Genomic DNA, 19,365 nt, shown 5'->3' with positions numbered 1-19,365 from the left:
ACACTGAGCAGATCTCAGAAGCCTCCTCCTCCTTCTGTTGAGTAGCTCTGTGTGTAGCTGATGCAGAGGGAGGCCACCAGCCAGCCACACCAGGGTCTCAGAGTCAGTAGTCTGGGACATGTCCTGCATGTCCTGCAACTCCAAGAAAGACTGTCACTATGGCCCAGGAAACCATGAGGTGCCTAGTGAACTAGCACAGACTCAGGGAAAAGGAGGTTTTGTTCCTCGAGGCCTGTTCAGTTCCTTATGAAATTGCAGCATGAGAGACCCTTAACCATTGCTGTCTGTGCTCCTGGTTTCTACTTCTCAATTTTGGAGGAAATTGCCACTCTGTCACTGTCACTTCCTCTTGCAACAAGGGAGGCAGGGTGTCAGTTCTCTCTAGAGAGCAGAGTCAGGGATCTCCCCAGCACAGACCCTGGGACAGAGCAGGCTCCTCAGGGCTCCATCATGTATGCACCTGCCTCCTGGCCCCAGCGTCCCTGTCCTGTCCTGCTGCTGACCCTCCTGCTGGGACTCACAGGTGAGTGACCACTGTCTGGGGAGAGTCCTCTGACCTGCTCCCTGGGTCAGCTCTGCCCGTGGACTCCCAGGGACTCAGGACAAACACAGGCTCTGCCATGGAGGCTGGGACAGGGCATCCTCTGGAGCCCAGACCAAGGATCCTGAGCTCTGTCTCTGGAAGGCCTCCCCTGCAGCTGGGGCCAGAGGCGTCACATCAGCTGATGCTTCAAACAGCAGTGACAAGAATCACCTGCATATTGTAATATTTCAGCCTACATAATACATTTCTAGAAGATCAATGTTTATATCCTGATGAATTCTGAGACATCAAAGATAAGGTGACTTCCTCAAGGCCATGGAGTAAGTGATATCTCTCTCTCTCTCTCTCTCTCTCTCACACACACACACACACACACACACACACACACACATAGTCTAGCCTTGACATACATGGCTTTGTCCCATCATACTTTCCCCTCCATTGATTTGGTGCCTCCCACAGACCCAATAGCCTTGGGGCCAATCAATGCTGGACTGAAACCTCTAAACCTGTGAGCTGTCATCCTGCTTTTCTCTTCATAAGTGGATTTGTCTCAGGTATTACTTACAGTAATGAAAAGATGACTGACACAGGCTGTGACGATGTCCTTACCCTTATCCACATCATAGAGGGCCAGTGGAAGGCTCCAGGCCTCAGGAAATCTACTGAGTAATGACTTTCAATTTCTTGAACACTCACCATGGACCACACTCTCTGAAATGCTGTACAGCTCATCATGTGACCATGACACCCACAGCAGAACACACTCTGCTCACCCACCTTACAGCTAAGAAGCAGAAGCACCAGGAGCTCCGTGGTCATTGAGGGGCAGTGCGAGGGCTGGGGTCTGGGTGCAGATGCTCTGATCTGGAGCTCGTGGTTCAGCCACCATCTTCTCAAACTCTGTGGCCCTGACCCTACATGTGGCCAGACATTGTTTTAATGGTGTGTAGCACAACATCATGGGGTCAGATGTCTGCTTCCAAAGACCTGGAGCATCTCATGCTCATCATGGTGGTCTAGAGACGCCAAGAGGATTTGGATCTTGTTTTTTTTCTTTCTTCTTTTTTTCAAGGCAATAAGAAGGGTGCCTGGTTTACATTTGTATATGAAATTAGTAAACGATGTATATGTGGACTGATTTACACACATTGTACAGCTCTGCCAATGGGCGTAGAGAATGGTGGAGGAAAAGGGTTTGTGGTTTTCTTCTCCTGGGCTCTTCTACTTCCTGCCTATATCTGGCAAACAGTTCTTGTTTTGCTAAATATTCAGTGTGGGAAACTCAACTTGTGGCCATTTCTACAAAATGTATCCACTGAAAATCGACTTCTGCAATGCAGGGAGGGTTGCACTGAGCACTTCACACACTAAGTACACACTTATTGTACACCTACTGTGTGCAGGAACTGTTACAGAATCTTGCAGTGTATTGAGAATAAAGGAGGCAAAGGATTTGCCCTGTGTAGCTAAGGTACCTCTAGGGACAATGGTGGAGATCAACACTCAACAAAGAGGTAAATCATATCACATATTGAACAGTGATCAATGTGACTTGAAACAATCAGTGGCATAAGGGAATTGGAGAACGAGTGGGAGAGGCACTGCAAATAGGATTGTTGGGGCAGGCATTACCAAGAAGGGGAATTTGAGCAGCAATTAAGAGGAGGTGCAGGAGCAGCCCTGAGGTTTTCTGGCAGAAGGGCTTCCTGACAGAGAAACCCCATGTGCACAGGGTGTGGGAGCACATGTCCCTGCTGTGTTCAAGGGGTTCCTCTCACTGTGATTGAAATGGGAGCCACTTCCAGGGGTGGAGCAGAGAGATGAATTGCCCTGAGCTCAGGAGACTGCCTGGGCTGTGGCAAGGTGTGTTGTCCTTGGGTCCCATGCTTCAGAGGGAGGCTCTGGTTAAGGGGTGGAAGGCACCACATCCCACTGAGTTCCAGGGTGTATGACAGGTGGCTATGCCATTCCTACAGCCCACGGATTTCCATTACGTCCATTAGGTTAAATCTTAGGGCTCCAGCTAGCCAAGAGGCCTTGTAGGAGGTGACCCCCTGAGATATCCAGGCTTCGGGTAAGGGTCTAAGCATGGGGAAGTCACCCCATCCTGCCAGTGGGAAAGGCCAGATGGTCTAGGTTTTGCTTTATCTTGTCCTGATGATGCTTTTGTAGCTGTGGGAGCAGTTGAGGTGAGCAGTGTTCATGGAGCATCTAAGCCCTAGAGAGCCAAGGGGTCCCCAGACATCTGTTGTTTTCATGATATGTAGACAAGTCCATGAGGGGGAGAATTTTCCAAAGCCAGGGGGCAGTTTATGATCCTGAGGAGTGGTCCAGTGCCTCCAAGGGGAATTTCTGTCTGCTGTTTAAAAGAATAACAGGGGTGTGTGTTGGTGTTTTTAAAAAAATTTAAATGTGTTCACTTTAGATATACATGACACTAGACTGTATTTTGACATATTATACATACATGGAGTATAACTTCCCATTCTTGTGGTTTTACATACTGTGAAGTTACACTGGTTGTGCAATAATAATTTATGTCCGATTCATTTTGACTTTCCTATTTCTACCCCCACTCACTTCCTTTTATTTCTCTTTGTCAAACCCAGTGAACTTCTGTTTTTCCCTCCTCATGCTCCATTGTTGTGTGGTAGCCTCTGCATATCAGCGACAACATTTGGCTTTTGTTTTTTCTTTCAGACTGGTTTATTTCACTTAGAATGATAGTTCCACCCATTTCCTGGCAAATGTCATAATTTCATTCTTCTTTAAGGCTCAGTAATATTCTATTAAGTATATGCACCATATTTTCTTTATCCATTTATTTGTTGAAGAGCACCTGCATTGGTTCCATAGCTTAGCTATTGTGAATTGAGTTGTTTTAAACAGTGATGTGGCCATGCCACTTTAGTTGCTGATTTAATGTTCTTAGAATATTGTGTGGGCTCTCTCTCATCCAGCCAGGAACAGAGTACAGAGAGTGTGGTGGAGGAGTCACTAATCAAGACCTCCAGAGACCAGCAGGAAGCAGGTCTGATTTTATTGCACAGTTACTATATATATATTATACACACACACACACACACACACACACACACATACACACACACACACTCAGGCAGTCACTAAGCAGATTACAGGCAGCCTTCAATGTCTGCTAACTGTCCTTGAGTGACCAGTCGAGGAGTGGGCCATGGAGCAAGCACAGAGGCTGGAACACATGGCCTCACGCCCAGGGCTGTGTCTTTTCCTGCCGCTCACACGCCGAGCCCAAGGGGAGTGACCTGCCACTCAGACGCCCTTAATGTATGCCATGTATGCTGTACTCCATGCTCTTGTCTCCACATCTCCCCCCTCTGACTGTGCTGCAAGGACTTCAGCCAGCTTTGCTGTTTTTCATTTGGTGGCCTTTACATGGTTACATAAGCGTCTCACAACACAAGAAAATATTATCATTATTTTGAACGGTGGGGCCAGGGTAATAGCATTATAAGGATTACTTAATTTGGCTGTCAGGGTTTTCTAATGTTCAGTCAACCCCTGGAAAAAGAAAGAGGTTGTCAAGATAGACACTTTAGTCTCATTGATTTTGACAATTGCCTTAGTAAGGTTATGCATAGTCATAACATATTTAGCATCCCAAGCGCCCTTAATATACTAAGAAAAATTAGAAAAGTGTCAGGTTACATTTTCAGATACAGCATATTGGGTGACACAAATACTATGGCATTCAGGGTCACAAGTGAGCTTTTGCAACATAAACAGAATATCTAGATGTTCCTGGTGGAGGTCTAGTTCTTGCCGAATGACTAAAATAGTGGCTCAGGACAGTTTAATTAAGTCATTTTGAATGGCAAAGGTTTCTGCCATGGCAGTAGACAAACTGTTTACAGTCTGAGCAGACTGGATACTCAGTGAGTGAAGTAGCCACAGTAGCTGTGGCGGTGATGGCGGCTACCAGGGCAGTAATCCCAGCCTTAATGAGGCTAATTGCATGCTTTGTCTGATGTAGGATCTGATTCAGAAGATTCTTCATCTCCATGTCCCATGGACTTCTCCATTCACTGGAGGCTAGATTGCTGGGGGCATGCTGAGGATAAATAGGCATTTAGCTTTCATAGCAGGGGTTAGACAATTCATGAACCAGCAGGATGTATTGACTGCACAAGGGATCTCTGTATGAGTGACATTTATGCTATCAGTATCATTGATTATTAGCACAACACAGGGTGGCGTAACACAAGCTTGTGCTTAGTGGGTATGGGTATAATTTGGCACAAAAGCAAATCCATGGTCAGGATCTAGACTCAGTATAGACCCATTCATCCAGCAGCTGCTGCCCATTTGACAGGTCTAACAGCTAGTAATATTGACGTGATATCCATCATGCCATACTGATTTCCTGCATACCGGTTGGTAACGGCTTATCCCGTGTAGCAGTTACTACAGTAGCCCATATGGTTTTGGTACACATCAGTTATGTGCCAGGGGGCTGTGCACACCCAGGTGCATAGATGTTGTTCTTCCCCAAAGAAATTTTTCTTATCAAGGAGATAAGGTATGGCTGTGACACATATATTCCATGGGATGCTATTACTATCTGAGAGGGGCTTTCCAAAAAGTGTTATTGGGCATGTTGGCAACAAGGGTTTCTTGCATTTGCCATGGGGGAGTCCATGGCCATAGGTAGCATTAACTGTAACTCTAAGGTAAGTGAGAGACAGCCCAACATATGACATATTATAGTTATCTACAATTATAGTTATCTACAATAGTTTCATTGGCAAGAGCAAAACTGAGGGGACTGTCTGGATTATGGTTTCATTATCTACTATGGAGAAACAAATGGGCAGAGTAGGTATGGAAATGCTAGTATCCCAGGGTACATTTGCCTCCTGGATGGATGACTCAGGATCAATAAGGTTGGAATTATTAGAGAAAAGCTTGGGTAAAGCCCCTTCCCAATTAGCCACTGCTAAAATGGTGGCCTAGTGATCAAAGCTCAATTTAACTCATGGGAGGCTTCACTGTTAGGAGTGAGCATTGCACACACTAGGACCATCATCATAGGCTCAGGGATGGAATTGCCACCCAGCAAAGAGGCCACTCTGGTGGCTTGTTCAACAAGACCTTTAATATCACAGGTTACTTTACGTGAGGTCCATTTGAGTTGTTGAATCCTTTGTTTGTGAGGTTTCTCCTCCAGAGTTAGCCTCTTTATCTTCTTGGTTGGTGGTTCTGGGTGTCCAGGGCTTTACTTTCTGGCAGGCACCCAGATGGGGTGAGGCTCATGTTAACATATGTAAACCCTCCATTCATGGTTAGGAGGGGCCCCAAACCATCCAATGCATTTGTTATGGGATCCTTCCATGAGACCATAGGTAGATGGGAGGGCTCTGTGAGGGAGGGGGCAATGCTTATGGCCCAATGCTATTTCTTTTTTGTCTGTGTGAATTTTATTTATTTATATGACAGCAGAATGCATGTTAATTCTTATTACATAAATAGAGCACAATTTTTCATATCTCTGGTTGTATACATAGTATAGTCACACCAATTCATGTCTTCATACATGTACATTGGATAGTAATGATCATCAGTTTCCACCATCATTAATTACCCCATGCCCCTCCCCTTTCCTTCCAACCCCTCTGCCCTATCTAGAGTTCATTTATTCCTTTAAGGCTCCCAATCCCTAACCCACTATCAAATAAAACATTTGGCATTTGTTTTTTGGGGATTGGCTAACTTCACTTAGCATTATCTTCTCTAACTCCATCCATTTACCTGCAAATGCCATGATTTTATTCTCTTTTATTACTGAATAATATTCCATTGTGTACATATGCCACATTTTCGTTACCCATTCATCTATTGAAGGGCATCTAGATTGGTCCCACAGTTTAGCTACTGTGAATTGTGCTGCTATAAACAATGCTGTGGCTGTGTCTCTGTAGTATGCTGTTTTAAAGTCCTTTGGGTGTAGACCAAGGAGAGGGACAGCTGGGTCAAATGGAGGTTCCAAGCCCACTTCTCCAAGGGCTCTCCATACGGCCTTCCATAAGGGCTGCAACAATTTGTGGTCCTACCAGCAGTGTATGAAAGTACCTTTTCCCCCACATCCTCATCAACAATTATTGTTGTTTGTATGCATAATAGTGCCCAATGCCATTTCTGTAGAAAAATTTGAAATTGAAAGAAAATTGAAAGCAAATAAGATTCTTTTCAAAGTACTTCGAGGGGACTTGGTATAGGTTCCCCCCTCTCTTTTGTAGCATGGTCTTTAATTCCCTGTGTGTTCTTTCTATGATGCCTTGAGTTAAGGGTTGTATGGGATTCCAGTTAAGTGCTGTATATACCAATCATTGCAATCTGCTTAAAATGTCTTGCGAGTATAGGCTGGCCCATTGTCAGTTTTAATAGACATGGGAACATCCATAATTCCAAAACATTTAAGTAGATGGGAGATGACCCTTTTTGTGGTTTATCCTGTGGAGGCTGTGGCCACTACACAGCCTGAATAGACATCAATAATTACATAAATATATGTTAAATTTCCAAAAGGAGCAAAATGAGTGACATCCATTTGCCATAAAGCCTTAGATCTTAACTCTTGGGGATTCTCTCCAGCAGGTTTTAAAGGACCAATGGGGAGAAAAGATGCACATTTTTGCCATCTCTGACTAGCTGTCTGCAAGCCTCTTTAGTCCTGCTTTTATGCAACTGCCATGGCTGAGGTCAGCAGAGGGGTTTCAGCTGCTTTTGTCCCTATATTCTGGATTGCCCAGATCCAGTCATCCAGTGTGCCATTTTGTACTGGTGCCACTGCTGCTTTATGTTTCTTATTTATTCTGTCCCAGATCAACTCCTTGGCTAAGCCTGCCCTAGCTGTTTCATGAGACACCTTCCCTTCCACCGCCTTGTTTACCCTGTCAATAAACTGGGGCAAGTCCTCAGTGGCTTGCTGCCTTAACCCCTGTACAGAAACGTACCTCCCCAAGCTGGTAACTTCCTCCAGGCTTTTGGAGTTACAGAGCCTCACCTAGCTGAAATGCCTGTACTGCAGGGGAACTGTAGATTCCCTCTCCCTGCAAGCATTCAGCTGGGAGGTTAACATTTGTGGTGTGATTGCAGTCCCCCTGCTGTTCACTTTCATCATAGAAGGATGCCTCCCACTTCAAAATGTTATAGGCTCAAGAGCCGCTCTGGCTAGGTCTTTCCAGTCTTGAGAGCAATTAAGTTCAAGTGATTTGAGCATTTGCTCTGCAAATGGCCCCCAGGGCCCATCTTCTTTTATTGCCTTCTTTAATTCCTTCAGGGTACCCAATGCGTGTGGATACCCAGTGGCAGGGTGCTGTGGTGTGGGGGCCGTGTTGACTGGGAAGGCTTGTACTCCCTTACCCCACTTTTTATCTCTTATCTTACGTAGATCTTCAAAAGTATCTCTGGCCTCCTGGAATGGGTTTTTGGGAAGACCATATCTTGGGCCGTCCAGCAGCCTGGTCATTTCTAAACTGTCATAGTCCCTTGCTGGCTTTGGCATTGCCTCATAAGAAAGCAGTTGCCATTGACTTAGGATATGATCTTTGCTGTTCAGTAGAAGGCGCACCTGCATCATTTGAGGTGACCTCTTCATGCACCGTGAAGGCTAGCTATACCGTTTTCTACCTCTCTCCCTCCTGCACCTGTTGTGGTTGCTTGCTTTGAAGTAGATTCTTGCGTCCACTTTCTGTGCCAGCTACAGTTGCTTGCTTTAAGGTAGATTTTTGTTCCCACTTTTTTCTACTTGTCTGTCTTTTACAGTCTCATCTTCCCTCAGGGAGCCCTGTTGCAGGGCTCCCTAAACTTTGCTGAATGACTGTAACAATAGAAAAAAAGTATAGTGGTAAAGTATACCCTTGTTTCACTTCAGCTTGCTGCACTTTTGCCATTATCTTGTCCCATATCCTAGAATCAAAAACATCAGCAGCACTTATCCATGGACTGGTTTCAATCACAATGCCCAGAACCTCTGGGCTTCTCTCTTATTCAGGATTAAACCTCTAGTATCTAAGAGAGTGCACATCACTTGCATATGTAAGTCTTTGGTGGACCTAGGTAGGTTCCCATTTCCCCTCCGCACTGCTCTCTGAGGGGCCACACCCTGTTTTACAAGCTCACCTCAGGTCCCTGTTCATGCACCAGCTGCGTGGGCTCTCTCTTGTTCAGCCACGAGGTCAATGGAACAGGGTAGAGGAAAGTGTGGCTGTGGAGTCACTAATCAAGACCTCCGGAGACCAAGCAGGAAGCAGGTGTGATTTTATTGTGCAGTTACCATGGATATATACTCAAGCAATAGCCAAGCAGATTTTAGGCAGCCACCAATGCAATATCTGCTAATTGTCCTTGTAGTGACGAATCAAGGAGTGGGCCATGGAGCATACACAAGGGACTGCAACACATGCCTCATGCCCAGAGCTGTGCCTACAGGGTAAGCAGCCTGATGCTCATACACCTAGCATGAGGGGAGTGGCTGGCCACTCAGATGCCCTTACTGTATGCCATGTATGCAGTACTCCATGCACTTGTCCCCACAGGGTTTAGACAGTGAATTGTGTTAGCTGGATCAAATGGTGATTCCATTCCAAGTTTTCTGAGGAATCTCCATACTGCTTTCCAGAGTGGTTGCACTAATTTGCAGTTCCACCCTTAATGTTTAGTGTACCTTTCCCCCCACATCCTTGCCAACATTTATTGTTATTTGTATTATTGATAATTGCCGTTCTGATTGGAGTGAGATGGAATCTCAGTGTAGTATTAATTTACATTTCTCTAATAGCTAGAGATGTTGAACATTTTTTTTCACATATTTCTTGACTGATTATATTTCTTCTTCTATGAAGCGATTGTTCAGCTCCGTTCCCATTTATTGATTGGGTTATTTGTTTGTTTGTTTATTTTGGTATTAAGTTTTTTGAACTCTTTATGTACCTTGAGATTAATGCTGTATCTGAGGTGCCAGTGCCAAAAATTTTCTCCTATTCTGTAGGATCTCTGTTCAACTTCTTGATGTTCTCTTTGCTGTGAAGAAGCTTTTTAGTTTGATATCATCCCATTTATTGATTCTTGATTTTACTTCTTGCACTTTAGGAGTCTTGTTGAGGAATTTGTTTCCTAAGCTGATATGATGGACAGTTGGGCCTACTTTTTTCTTTTAGTGGGCACAAGGTCTCTAGTGTAATACCTAGGTTCTTGATCCACTTGAGTTGAGTTTTGTGCGGGATTAGAGTTAGCGGTTTAACTTCATTTTGCTACAAGAAGTTTTCCAATTTTGGCAATACCACTTGCAAAGAGGCTACCTTTTCTACAATGTTAGTTTATGGTGCCTTGTCTAGTATGAGAGAACTGTATACGTGGCTGTATCTGTTTGTCTTCTGTTCTCTACTGTTGGTCTTCATGTCTGTTTTGGTTCTGAAAGCATGCTGTTTTATTACTATAGCTCTGTTGTATACTTTAAGGTCTGGTATTGTGATGTTGCCTGCTTCATTTTTCTTGCTGAGAATTATTTTTCTATTCTGGGACTCTTTTTTTTTCCAAACGAATTTCACACTTCTTTTTCTATTTCTATGAAGAACATTATTGAAATTATAATATGTATTGCACTATATAGGCACAGTGCTTTTGGTAATAAAGCCATCATGACAGTATTAGCTCTGCCTATCCAAGAATGTGGGGGGAATCCTTCCACATTCAAAGGTATTATTCAATTTCTTTCTTTTGTATTTTTGTATTTTGTATTTTGTATTTTTGTATTTTTCTTTTGTATTTTTCATTGTAGAGGTTTTTCACCTCTTTTGTTAGATTGATTTTCAAATATTTTTGAGACCATTATGAATGGGATGGTTTTCCTAATTTCTATTTCAGTTAGCTCATCACTGATATAGAGGAACACAATTTGTTTATGAGTGTTAATTTTATATCCTTCTGCTTTCTGAATTAATTTCTGAGAGATGTTTTCTGGTGTAATTTTTTGGATCTTCTACATATAGAATTATATCAGTGGCAAACAGAGATGGTTTGAGTTCTTTTTTTCCTATCCATATTCCTTTAATTCCTTTTTTCTGTCTAATTGCTCTGGCCAGTGTTTCAAGGAAGGTGTTGAATAAAAGTGGTGAGAGGGCATCCCTGTCTTTTCCAGTTTATAGAGGGAATGCTGCTGTCAGCTTTTCTTTACTTAGAATGGTGTTAACCTTGTGTTTTGCATACATAGTTTTAAAAATGTTGAGGTATGTTCCTACTATCACTAGTTTTTCTAGTGTTTTGAATATGAATTGATTCTGAATCTTGTCAAATGCTTTCTTTCTCTGTATATATTGAGATAATAAAGTAGTTCCTGTCTTTAAGTCTATTGGCATGATGAATTACGTTTATTGATTTCCATATATTGAACCAACCTTTCATCCTTGAACATCAACCTCACTTGATCATGGTGCATTATATTTTTAATATGTTTTTTATGTTATTTGTCAGTATTTATTAAGAATTTTTGCATTTTTGTTTACCAGGGATATTAATCTGAAGTTTTCTTTCCTTGATGTGTCTTTGTCTAGTTTTGGTATCCAGGTGATACCAGCGTCATATAATGAGTTTGGAAGGGTTCCCTCCTTTTCTAATTCATGGAATAATTTGAGGTGCATTGATGTTAGTTCTTCTTTGAAGATCTGTTCAAACTAGGCTGAGAATCCATCTGCTCTTGGGCTTTTCTTTGTTGGTCATCTTTTGATGACAACTTCAATTTCATTGCTTAAAATGATCTGTTTGAATTTTATATGTCTTTATGATTCAGTTTGGGTAGATCATATGTGTCTCAAAATTTGTCAATGTCTTCAATACTTTCTATTTTATTAAAGTAAATATTTTCAAAACAGTTTCTGATTATCTTCTGCATGTCAGTAGTGTCCATGGTGATATTTCCTTTTTCATCATGAATTTTTATAATTTGACTTTTCTCTCTCCTTCTCTTGGTTAGCTTGGCTAAGTGGTTGTAACATTTATCTCTTTTTTTTCCAAAGGACCAAACTTTTTCTTTTTCAATGTGTAAAATTGTTTTTGTTTCAATTTTATTGATTTCATCTCTTATTTAATTATTTTTTTGTCTGGCATTGTGTTTGGTGTTGATATTTTTCTTGATTTTCTAGGGTTTCAGATGTAATATTAAGTTATTTATTTTGTGAAATTTCTATTCTTTTCATGAATGAGCTCAATGCAATGAACTTTCCTCTCAGCACTGCCTTCACAGTGTCCCAGAGTTTTTGATATGTTGTATTACTATTCTCATTTACCTCTAAGTATTTCTTTTATTTCATCCCTTATTTCTTCTACTATCCATTGGTCATTCAAAGGTGTAATATTTTGTCTCCAGGTGTTAGAGTAACTTCTTTTGTTAAATGATTGATTTCTTATTTTATTCCATTCTCACTCATCAGCTGTGGGGTATCAGATTGGGGGATATTCAGTGGTTTTTTGATCCCCACAAAGCAGTACAAATTCAGACAATACCTCACTTTTAAAGATGGCACCAAGCTACCCCAGCCTGGGCTCTTGGGTTGGTGGGGAGATGATGTGAGATCCTTTTCCAGTGCAAAGCTACTGTGGAGACTCCAGGCTGCTCCCTAACTGTCCTCAAGCCTGTGTTGGCTGTGAACCTTTTTCAGCAGCTATGACACTGACATAGCTTGGAACTTCCCTCATTATTGCTCTGCAAAGGGGAGTTTCACCTTCTCTTCCTGGAATGTAGCTGAGAAAATACCAGGGAGCTTTGTTCCTTTTTCTTTTGAACTGTTTAATTTTTTTGGAGGGTGGAGCACATATGAGTTTTACAAAATAATGGTTTCCCTGTGGCATATTCATATAACATAATATGATCAAATTCACTCCTAATGCCCCTAATACCTCTCTATACCCTCTTTTCTCCCTCCCTATTTCCCTCCCTCCTTTTCATTTTCATGAAGCCCTGTTTTTTTCCCCTGTCTATTTTCCACATACAGAAGAAAACATTATTTGTCTCTCTGAGTTTGGCCTATTTTTCTTGACATCATGATCTCCAGCTACATTCTTCTTCCTGAATGTGGTGTAATTTCATTCTTCTTTATGGCTAAATATAATTCCATTGTGTAAATGCAGCACATATTCTTTATCCATTCATCATTTGAGAGACACTTACAAAGTTCACTAATGCAGAGGAAAAGGGGTCCTCATCCTGAGGAGCAATAGTGGACACAAGTATGTCTTGTACATTCTTTATTTGTGACCATGTACCTTTTTTTTTGGGGGGGGGAGTTACCTGGGATTAAATCAGGGGCACTCACCCACTGAGCCACATCCCAGCCCTCTAAATAAAATTTTGTATTTTATTTAGAGGCAGGGTGTCATTGAGTTGCTTAGTGTCTCACTTTTGCTGAGGCTGGCTTTGAACTAGGGATCCTTCTGCCTCAGCCTCCCAAGCCTCTGGGATTACAGATGTGTGCCACTATTCCTGGTGTGACCATTTAATTCTTAGCCTGTCACCTCAAAGTCCAAGTACATTTTCCAAAGGTGACTTATAACCTCAAACTACTTCTTTGGGCATCTGAAGGAGAGAGGGCTCAAATTGCTCCTTCCCCTGATCTTGTACAAGAAGCCATCCATCACCTTGGACAGCATCCATGGACGGGGTGGGAGATGGAGATCAGCAGCATCAAGGAAGCAGCAGAGAAGAGGCTTCCAGCAGTGCAGCATGGACATTTAGGGGGAGTCACAGAGGACTGTCCTTGGGAGGGCGGCCATGTGAAGTCAAGAGGGAAAAGAACCAGTTAACCTTTCTCATGAATGCCACTGACCACATGGTGGACACTGTAAACAGGCTCATCCAGCTGTTGTGTGGCCCTCTGCCCCCTTGACTCTCACACTGACACTCAGCAATGGACACTCAGCTCCTCATGGAACTACACACCCTCCAGCAGAGGTCCTTCCTGAAATCACATTCCCCCACAAGTGCACTGGTAAAGAGCCAATTCACAGGGTCTGGTGTTCCAGATTCCAATGGTAGGATGATTCTGCAGCTGGGGCAAAGCTAGGAACTGGTATTCCAATGTGCATTCTTGGAGTTGGGACAGAACCAATTGTAAAGTGGAGAGTGTTAGCAGCTCTCTGAAAAAGCAACAGAGAGCTGCATAAAACAGTGTGCAATATAGCTAGCAGTCCAGAGAGCTGTGCAACCTGTCAGACCCATTGGGGACAGCCAGGGTGAGGCATGAGGAGTCAGAGGCCATGCCCCAGGGACTTTGCTCTTGACTTCAGAACGTCCCTTCCTCATGTCCACTCTGTGGCCAATGGGAGGGTTAATCCCACTGATGAGCAACATAAGGATCACCCCAACAGAGCTGTGGGAACTGCACCTGGAAAGACACCAGAAATTGAGGATTTTTCAGGAACACAGTTCCTAGAGAGAACTCCTGGGCAAGTGCCTGGTTGGGGTCCCTGCAGAGCACACAAGCCAATATTGTGAGGGATTTCACAGGTGTATGAATGTCACTAGATCCCAGACCAGGGGAACTTATGGTTGAGTCTTTTTGGCTGAATGAAGTGTTCACATCTGTTTGTGGGGATATTGGGAACCATAAAATTTAAAACATGTATAAGATATTTATTTTTTGGTATGCCTTGGCCTCATTATCTACAATACTTTCATTTCAACCAAATGGTCTCCTTTCGAATTTCTTGCAGGACATTTCTAGAGGTAGTGCCCTACTCAGCTTTTATTATCTGAAAATATCTTCATTTCTCATTTTTGTTGGAAGGACAGTTGTGCCAGGGATAGAATTCTTGGTACATTTTTTATTCAACACTTTAGATCAATCATTTTATGCCTCTGATTCCCATCATTAAGAATTTGATAAAAACCTCAGGAAGCTCTCCTGTGTCTGGTGGACAGGCCTCTCTTTCTGATTCAGTATTTTCTCTTTTACTTTAGCTTTGGCAGATTGGTTTCCAGTGGCCTCAGTGTGGGTCTGCTCACGTTGATGGTCCCTGGAGTTTGTTCAGTATCTTGAATTAGAACATTCATATACTTGATCATATTCAAGATTGTGGAGGTCATTTCTCTTTCAAATAAACTTTTATTATTATTTTTTCATTTTTGTACCTCTGGGATTCTCATGTTTGTCAATACCCTTTCTGACATCTTGAATGGATTTAGGTTCTTTTTTTAGATTCCTTTTTTTCCCCTGAATTGCAGACTCAACAATGTCAAGGGGTCCTGCTCCACATTTTGTGATTTTTTTCAACTCCCTGTTCAAACCTGTTATGGAATCTCCAGTGAACTTCTGAGTTAATTGAGCCTATCAACTCCAAAATTTCTGTTTTTTTTAAATACATTCTCTTTATTTGTTGATGTTCTCAATTTGCTGATCATATTCTACGTTTTCTTTCTACTTCATCCCAATTTTACTAGAGCATGTTGGAGACAGCTGCTTCACAGTGCTGGTCTCTTATCATGTGGGGCCCAATAGATCACTAGGGTCCTGAGGAGGAGGAGGAGACAGGAGAGTAAGAGCTAGGGAAGGACATGGGATGGGGAGGCAAGAGGGAGGAGGAACAGGAGGATGGGAAACAAGGGGAAGCAGCCCAGGCAGCCCCCTGGGTGTGGAGAGCGGGGAACAGCCTAATAAGGAAACAGCTCTCATGAGGACCCCTGGGTGGAGGCCCAGTGACAGCGAATTTGGGCTTCTGATGTTCACGACCATAACATGATAGATTTCGGTTGCTATAGGCACTAGCTGTGCAGTCCTTTGTCACAGCAGCATTAGAAACTTACACAATGTGGTTATACTGTGGGGAGATATGTGAGGGGATTCAGCAATGTTTCATTTCTTTTTTTTTATTGGTTGTTCACAACATTACAAAGCTCTTGACATATCAAATTTCATACATTAGAATCAAGTGGGTTATGAACTCCCATTTTTACCCCAAATACAGATTGCAGAATCACATCAGTTATACATCACATTTTTACATACTGCCATATTAGTGACTGTTGTATTCTGCTACCTTTCCTATCCTCTACTATCCCCCCTCCCCTCCCCTCCCATTTTCTCTCTCTACCCCATCTACTTTAATTCATTTCCCTCCATGTTTGTTATCCCATTCCCCTCATAACCTCTTATATGTAATTTTGTATAACAATGAGGGTCTCCCTCCATTTCCATGTGATTTCCCTTTTTTTCTCGCTTTCCCTCCCACCTCATGTCTCTGTTTAATGTTAATCTTTTCTTCCTGCTCTTCCTCCCTGTTCTGTTCTTAGTTGCTCTCATTATATCAAAGAAGACATTTGGTATTTGTTTTTTAGGGATTGGCTAGCTTCACTAAGCATAATCTGCTCTAGTGCCATCCATTTCCCTGCAAATTCCGTGATTTTGTCATTTTTTAGTGCTGCATAATACTCCATGGTGTATAAATGCCACATTTTTTTTATCCATTCATCTATTGAAGGGCATCTGGGTTGATTCCACAGTCTAGCAATTGTGAATTGTGCTGCTATGAACATCGATGTGGCAGTATCCCTGTAGTGTGCTCTTTTAAGGTCTTCAGGAAATAGTCTGAGAAGGGCAATAGCTGGGTCAAATGGTGGTTCCATTCCTAGCTTTCCCAGGAATCTCCATACTGCTTTCCAAATTGGCCGCACCCGTTTGCAGTCCCAAAAGCAATGTACAAGTGTACCCTTTTCTCCACATCCTCGCCAGCACTTGTTGTTGTTTGACTTCATAGTGGCTGCCAATCTTACTGGAGTGAGATGGTATCTTAGGGTGGTTTTGATTTGCATTTCTCTGATTGCTAGAGATGGTGAGCATTTTTTCATGTACTTGTTGATTGATTGTATGTCCTCCTCTGTGAGGTGTTTGTTCATGTCCTTGGCCCATTTGTTGATTGGGTTGTTTGTTTTCTGATTGTCTAATTTTTTGAGTTCTTTGTATACTCTGGATATTAGGGCTCTATCTGAAGTGTGAGGAGTAAAGATTTGTTCCCAGGATGTAGGCTCCCTATTTACCTCTCTTATTGTTTCTCTTGCTGAGAAAAAAACTTTTCAGTTTAAGAAAGTCCCATTTGTTGATTCTTGTTATTAACTCTTGTGCTATGGGTGTCCTATTAAGGAACTTTGAGCCCAACCCCACAATCTGTAGATCGGAGCCAACTTTTTCTTCTATCAGACGGAGAGTCTCTGATTTGATATCTAGCTCCTTGATCCACTTAGAGTTGACTTTTGTGCATGGCGAGAGGAGGGGATTCAGTTTCATTTTGTTGCATATGGATTTCCAGTTTTCCCAACACCATTTGTTGAAGATGCTATCCTTTCTCCATTGCATGTTTTTAGCTCCTTTATCAAATATAAGATAGTTGTAGCTTTGTGGATTAGTCTCTGTGTCCTCTATTCTGTACCATTGGTCCACCCGCCTGTTCTGGTACTAGTACCATGCTGTTTTTATTACTATTGCTCTGTAATATAGTTTGAAATCTGGTATTGCTATACCACCTGATTCACACTTCCTGCTTAGAATTGTTTTTGCTATTCTGGGTCTTTTATTTTTCCATATGAATTTCACGATTGCTTTATCTATTTCTACAAGAAATGCCATTGGGATTTTGATTGACATTGCATTAAACCTATAGAGAACTTTTGGTAATATTGCCATTTTGATGATGTTAGTTCTGCCTATCCATGAACAAGGTATATTTTTCCATCTTCTAAGATCCTCTTCTATTTCTCTCTTTAGGGTTCTGTAGTTTTCATTGTATAGGTCTTTCACCTCTTTTGTTAGGTTGATTCCCAAGTATTTTATTTTTTTTTTGAGGATATTGTGAATGGAGTGTTTTTCCTCATTTCTGTTTCAGAAGTTTTGTCGCTGATATACAGAAATGCCTTTGATTTATGTGTGTTGGTTTTATATCCTGCCACTTGGCTGAATTCATTTATTAGTTCTAGTAGTTTTTTTGTAGACCCTTTTGGGTCTTCTAGGTATAGAATCATGTCATCCGCAAATAGTGATAATTTAAGTTCTTCTTTTCCTATTTTTATGCCTTTAATTTCTTTCATCTGTCTAATTACTCTGGCCAGTGTTTTGAGAACTATATTGAATAGAAGTGGTGATAGGGGGCATCCCTGTCTTGTTCCAGATTTTAGAGACAATGCCTTCAATTTTTCTCCATTCAGAATGATGCTAGCCTGAGGCTTAGCATAGATAGCTTTTACAATGTCGAGGTATGTTCCTGTTATCCCTAGTTTTTCTAATGTTTTGAACATAAAGGGATGCTGTGCTTTGTCAAATGCTTTTTCTGCGTCTATCGAGATGATCATATGGTTCTTATCTTTAAGTCTATTGATGTGGTGAATAACATTTATTGATTTCCGTATATTGAACCATCCTTGCATCCCAGGGATGAATCCTACTTGATCATGGTGCACAATTTTTTTGATGTGCCTTTGTATCTGATTCGCCAGAATTTTATTGAGGATTTTTGCATATAGGTTCATCAGAGATATTGGTCCATAGTTTTCTTTCTTTGAGGTGTCTTTGTCTGGTTTTGGAATCAGGGTGATGTTGGCCTCATAGACTGAATTTGGCAGAGCTCCCTCTTTTTCTATTTCCTGAAATAACTTGAAAAGTATTGGTATTAATTCTTCTTTAAAGGTTTTGTAATACTCCGCTGTATACCCATCCAGTCCTGGGCTATTCTTGGTTGGAAGTCTTTCGATTGCTTCTTCTATTTCATCTATTGATATTGGTCTGTTTAAGTTGTGAGTATCCTCCTGACTCAGTCTGGGCAAATCATATGACTTAAGGAATTTATCAATGTCTTCACTATCTTCTATTTTATTGGAATATAGGTTTTCAAAATAATTTCTAATTGTCTTCTGTATTTCTGAAGCATCTGTTGTAATATTGCCTTTTTCATCCCGTATGTTAGTAATTTGAGTTCTCTCTATTCTTCTCTTCATTAGTATGGCTAGGGGTCTGTTGATCTTATTTATTTTTTCAAAGAACCAACTTTTTGTTTTGTTAATTTTTTCAATAGTTTCTTTTGTTTCAATTTCATTGATTTCTGCTCTGATTTTAATTAATTCTTGCATTCTGCTACATTTGCTGTTGTTTTGCTCTTCCTTTTCTAGGGCTTTGAGATGAAGTGTGAGCTCATTTATTTGTTGGTTTTTCCTTTTTTTGAGGAATGACCTCCAGGCGATGAATTTCCCTCTTAAAACTGCTTTCATTGTGTCCCATAGATTCCGATATGTTGTGTCTCTATTTTCATTTATCTCTAAGAATTTTTTGATTTCCTCCTTTATGTCTTCTGTAACCCATTGATCATTCAGTAATGTATTGTTCATTGTCCATGTGATGTAGGATTTTTCCTTCCTTCTTTTATCATTGATTTCCAGTTTCATTCCATTATGATCTGATAAAGTGCATGGTATTATCTCTACCCCTTTATATTTACTGAGGGTTGCCCTATGGCATAATATATGATCTATTTTTGAGAAGGATCCATGTGCTGCTGAGAAAAAAGTATATCCACTTGATGATGGTTGATATATTCTATATATGTCAGTTAAGTCTAGGTTATTGATTGTGATATTGAGGTCAATAGTTTCTTTATTCAACTTTTGTTTGGAGAATCTGTCCAATGGTGAGAGAGGTGTGTTGAAGTCACCCATGATTATTGTGTTGTGGTCTATTTGATTCTTGAACTTGAGGAGAGTTTGTTTTATGAACGTCGCAGCGCCATTATTTGGTGCATAAATATTGATA

The 19,365-nt window shown here is 41.5% G+C and overlaps 1 pseudogene across 1 annotated transcript in view; it reads left to right on the top strand.

Annotated features, from left to right (window-relative positions):
- The first annotated feature begins 450 nt into the window (after positions 1-450).
- Positions 451-19,365, top strand: part of LOC308646448 (signal-regulatory protein beta-1-like) — a 152,048-nt pseudogene continuing 133,133 nt past the window's right edge. The window contains exon 1 of the transcript XR_014024408.1: positions 451-523. The product of XR_014024408.1 is annotated as a signal-regulatory protein beta-1-like (transcript). The remainder of the gene's footprint in view (positions 524-19,365) is intronic.

This window comes from Spermophilus citellus (genome assembly GCF_964194105.1).
Source record: "Spermophilus citellus genome assembly, chromosome: 4".
Lineage (NCBI taxonomy): Eukaryota > Metazoa > Chordata > Mammalia > Rodentia > Sciuridae > Spermophilus > Spermophilus citellus.
The sequence above is the reverse complement of the archived record's forward strand: the minus strand, read 5'-3'. Positions and strand labels throughout refer to the sequence as shown.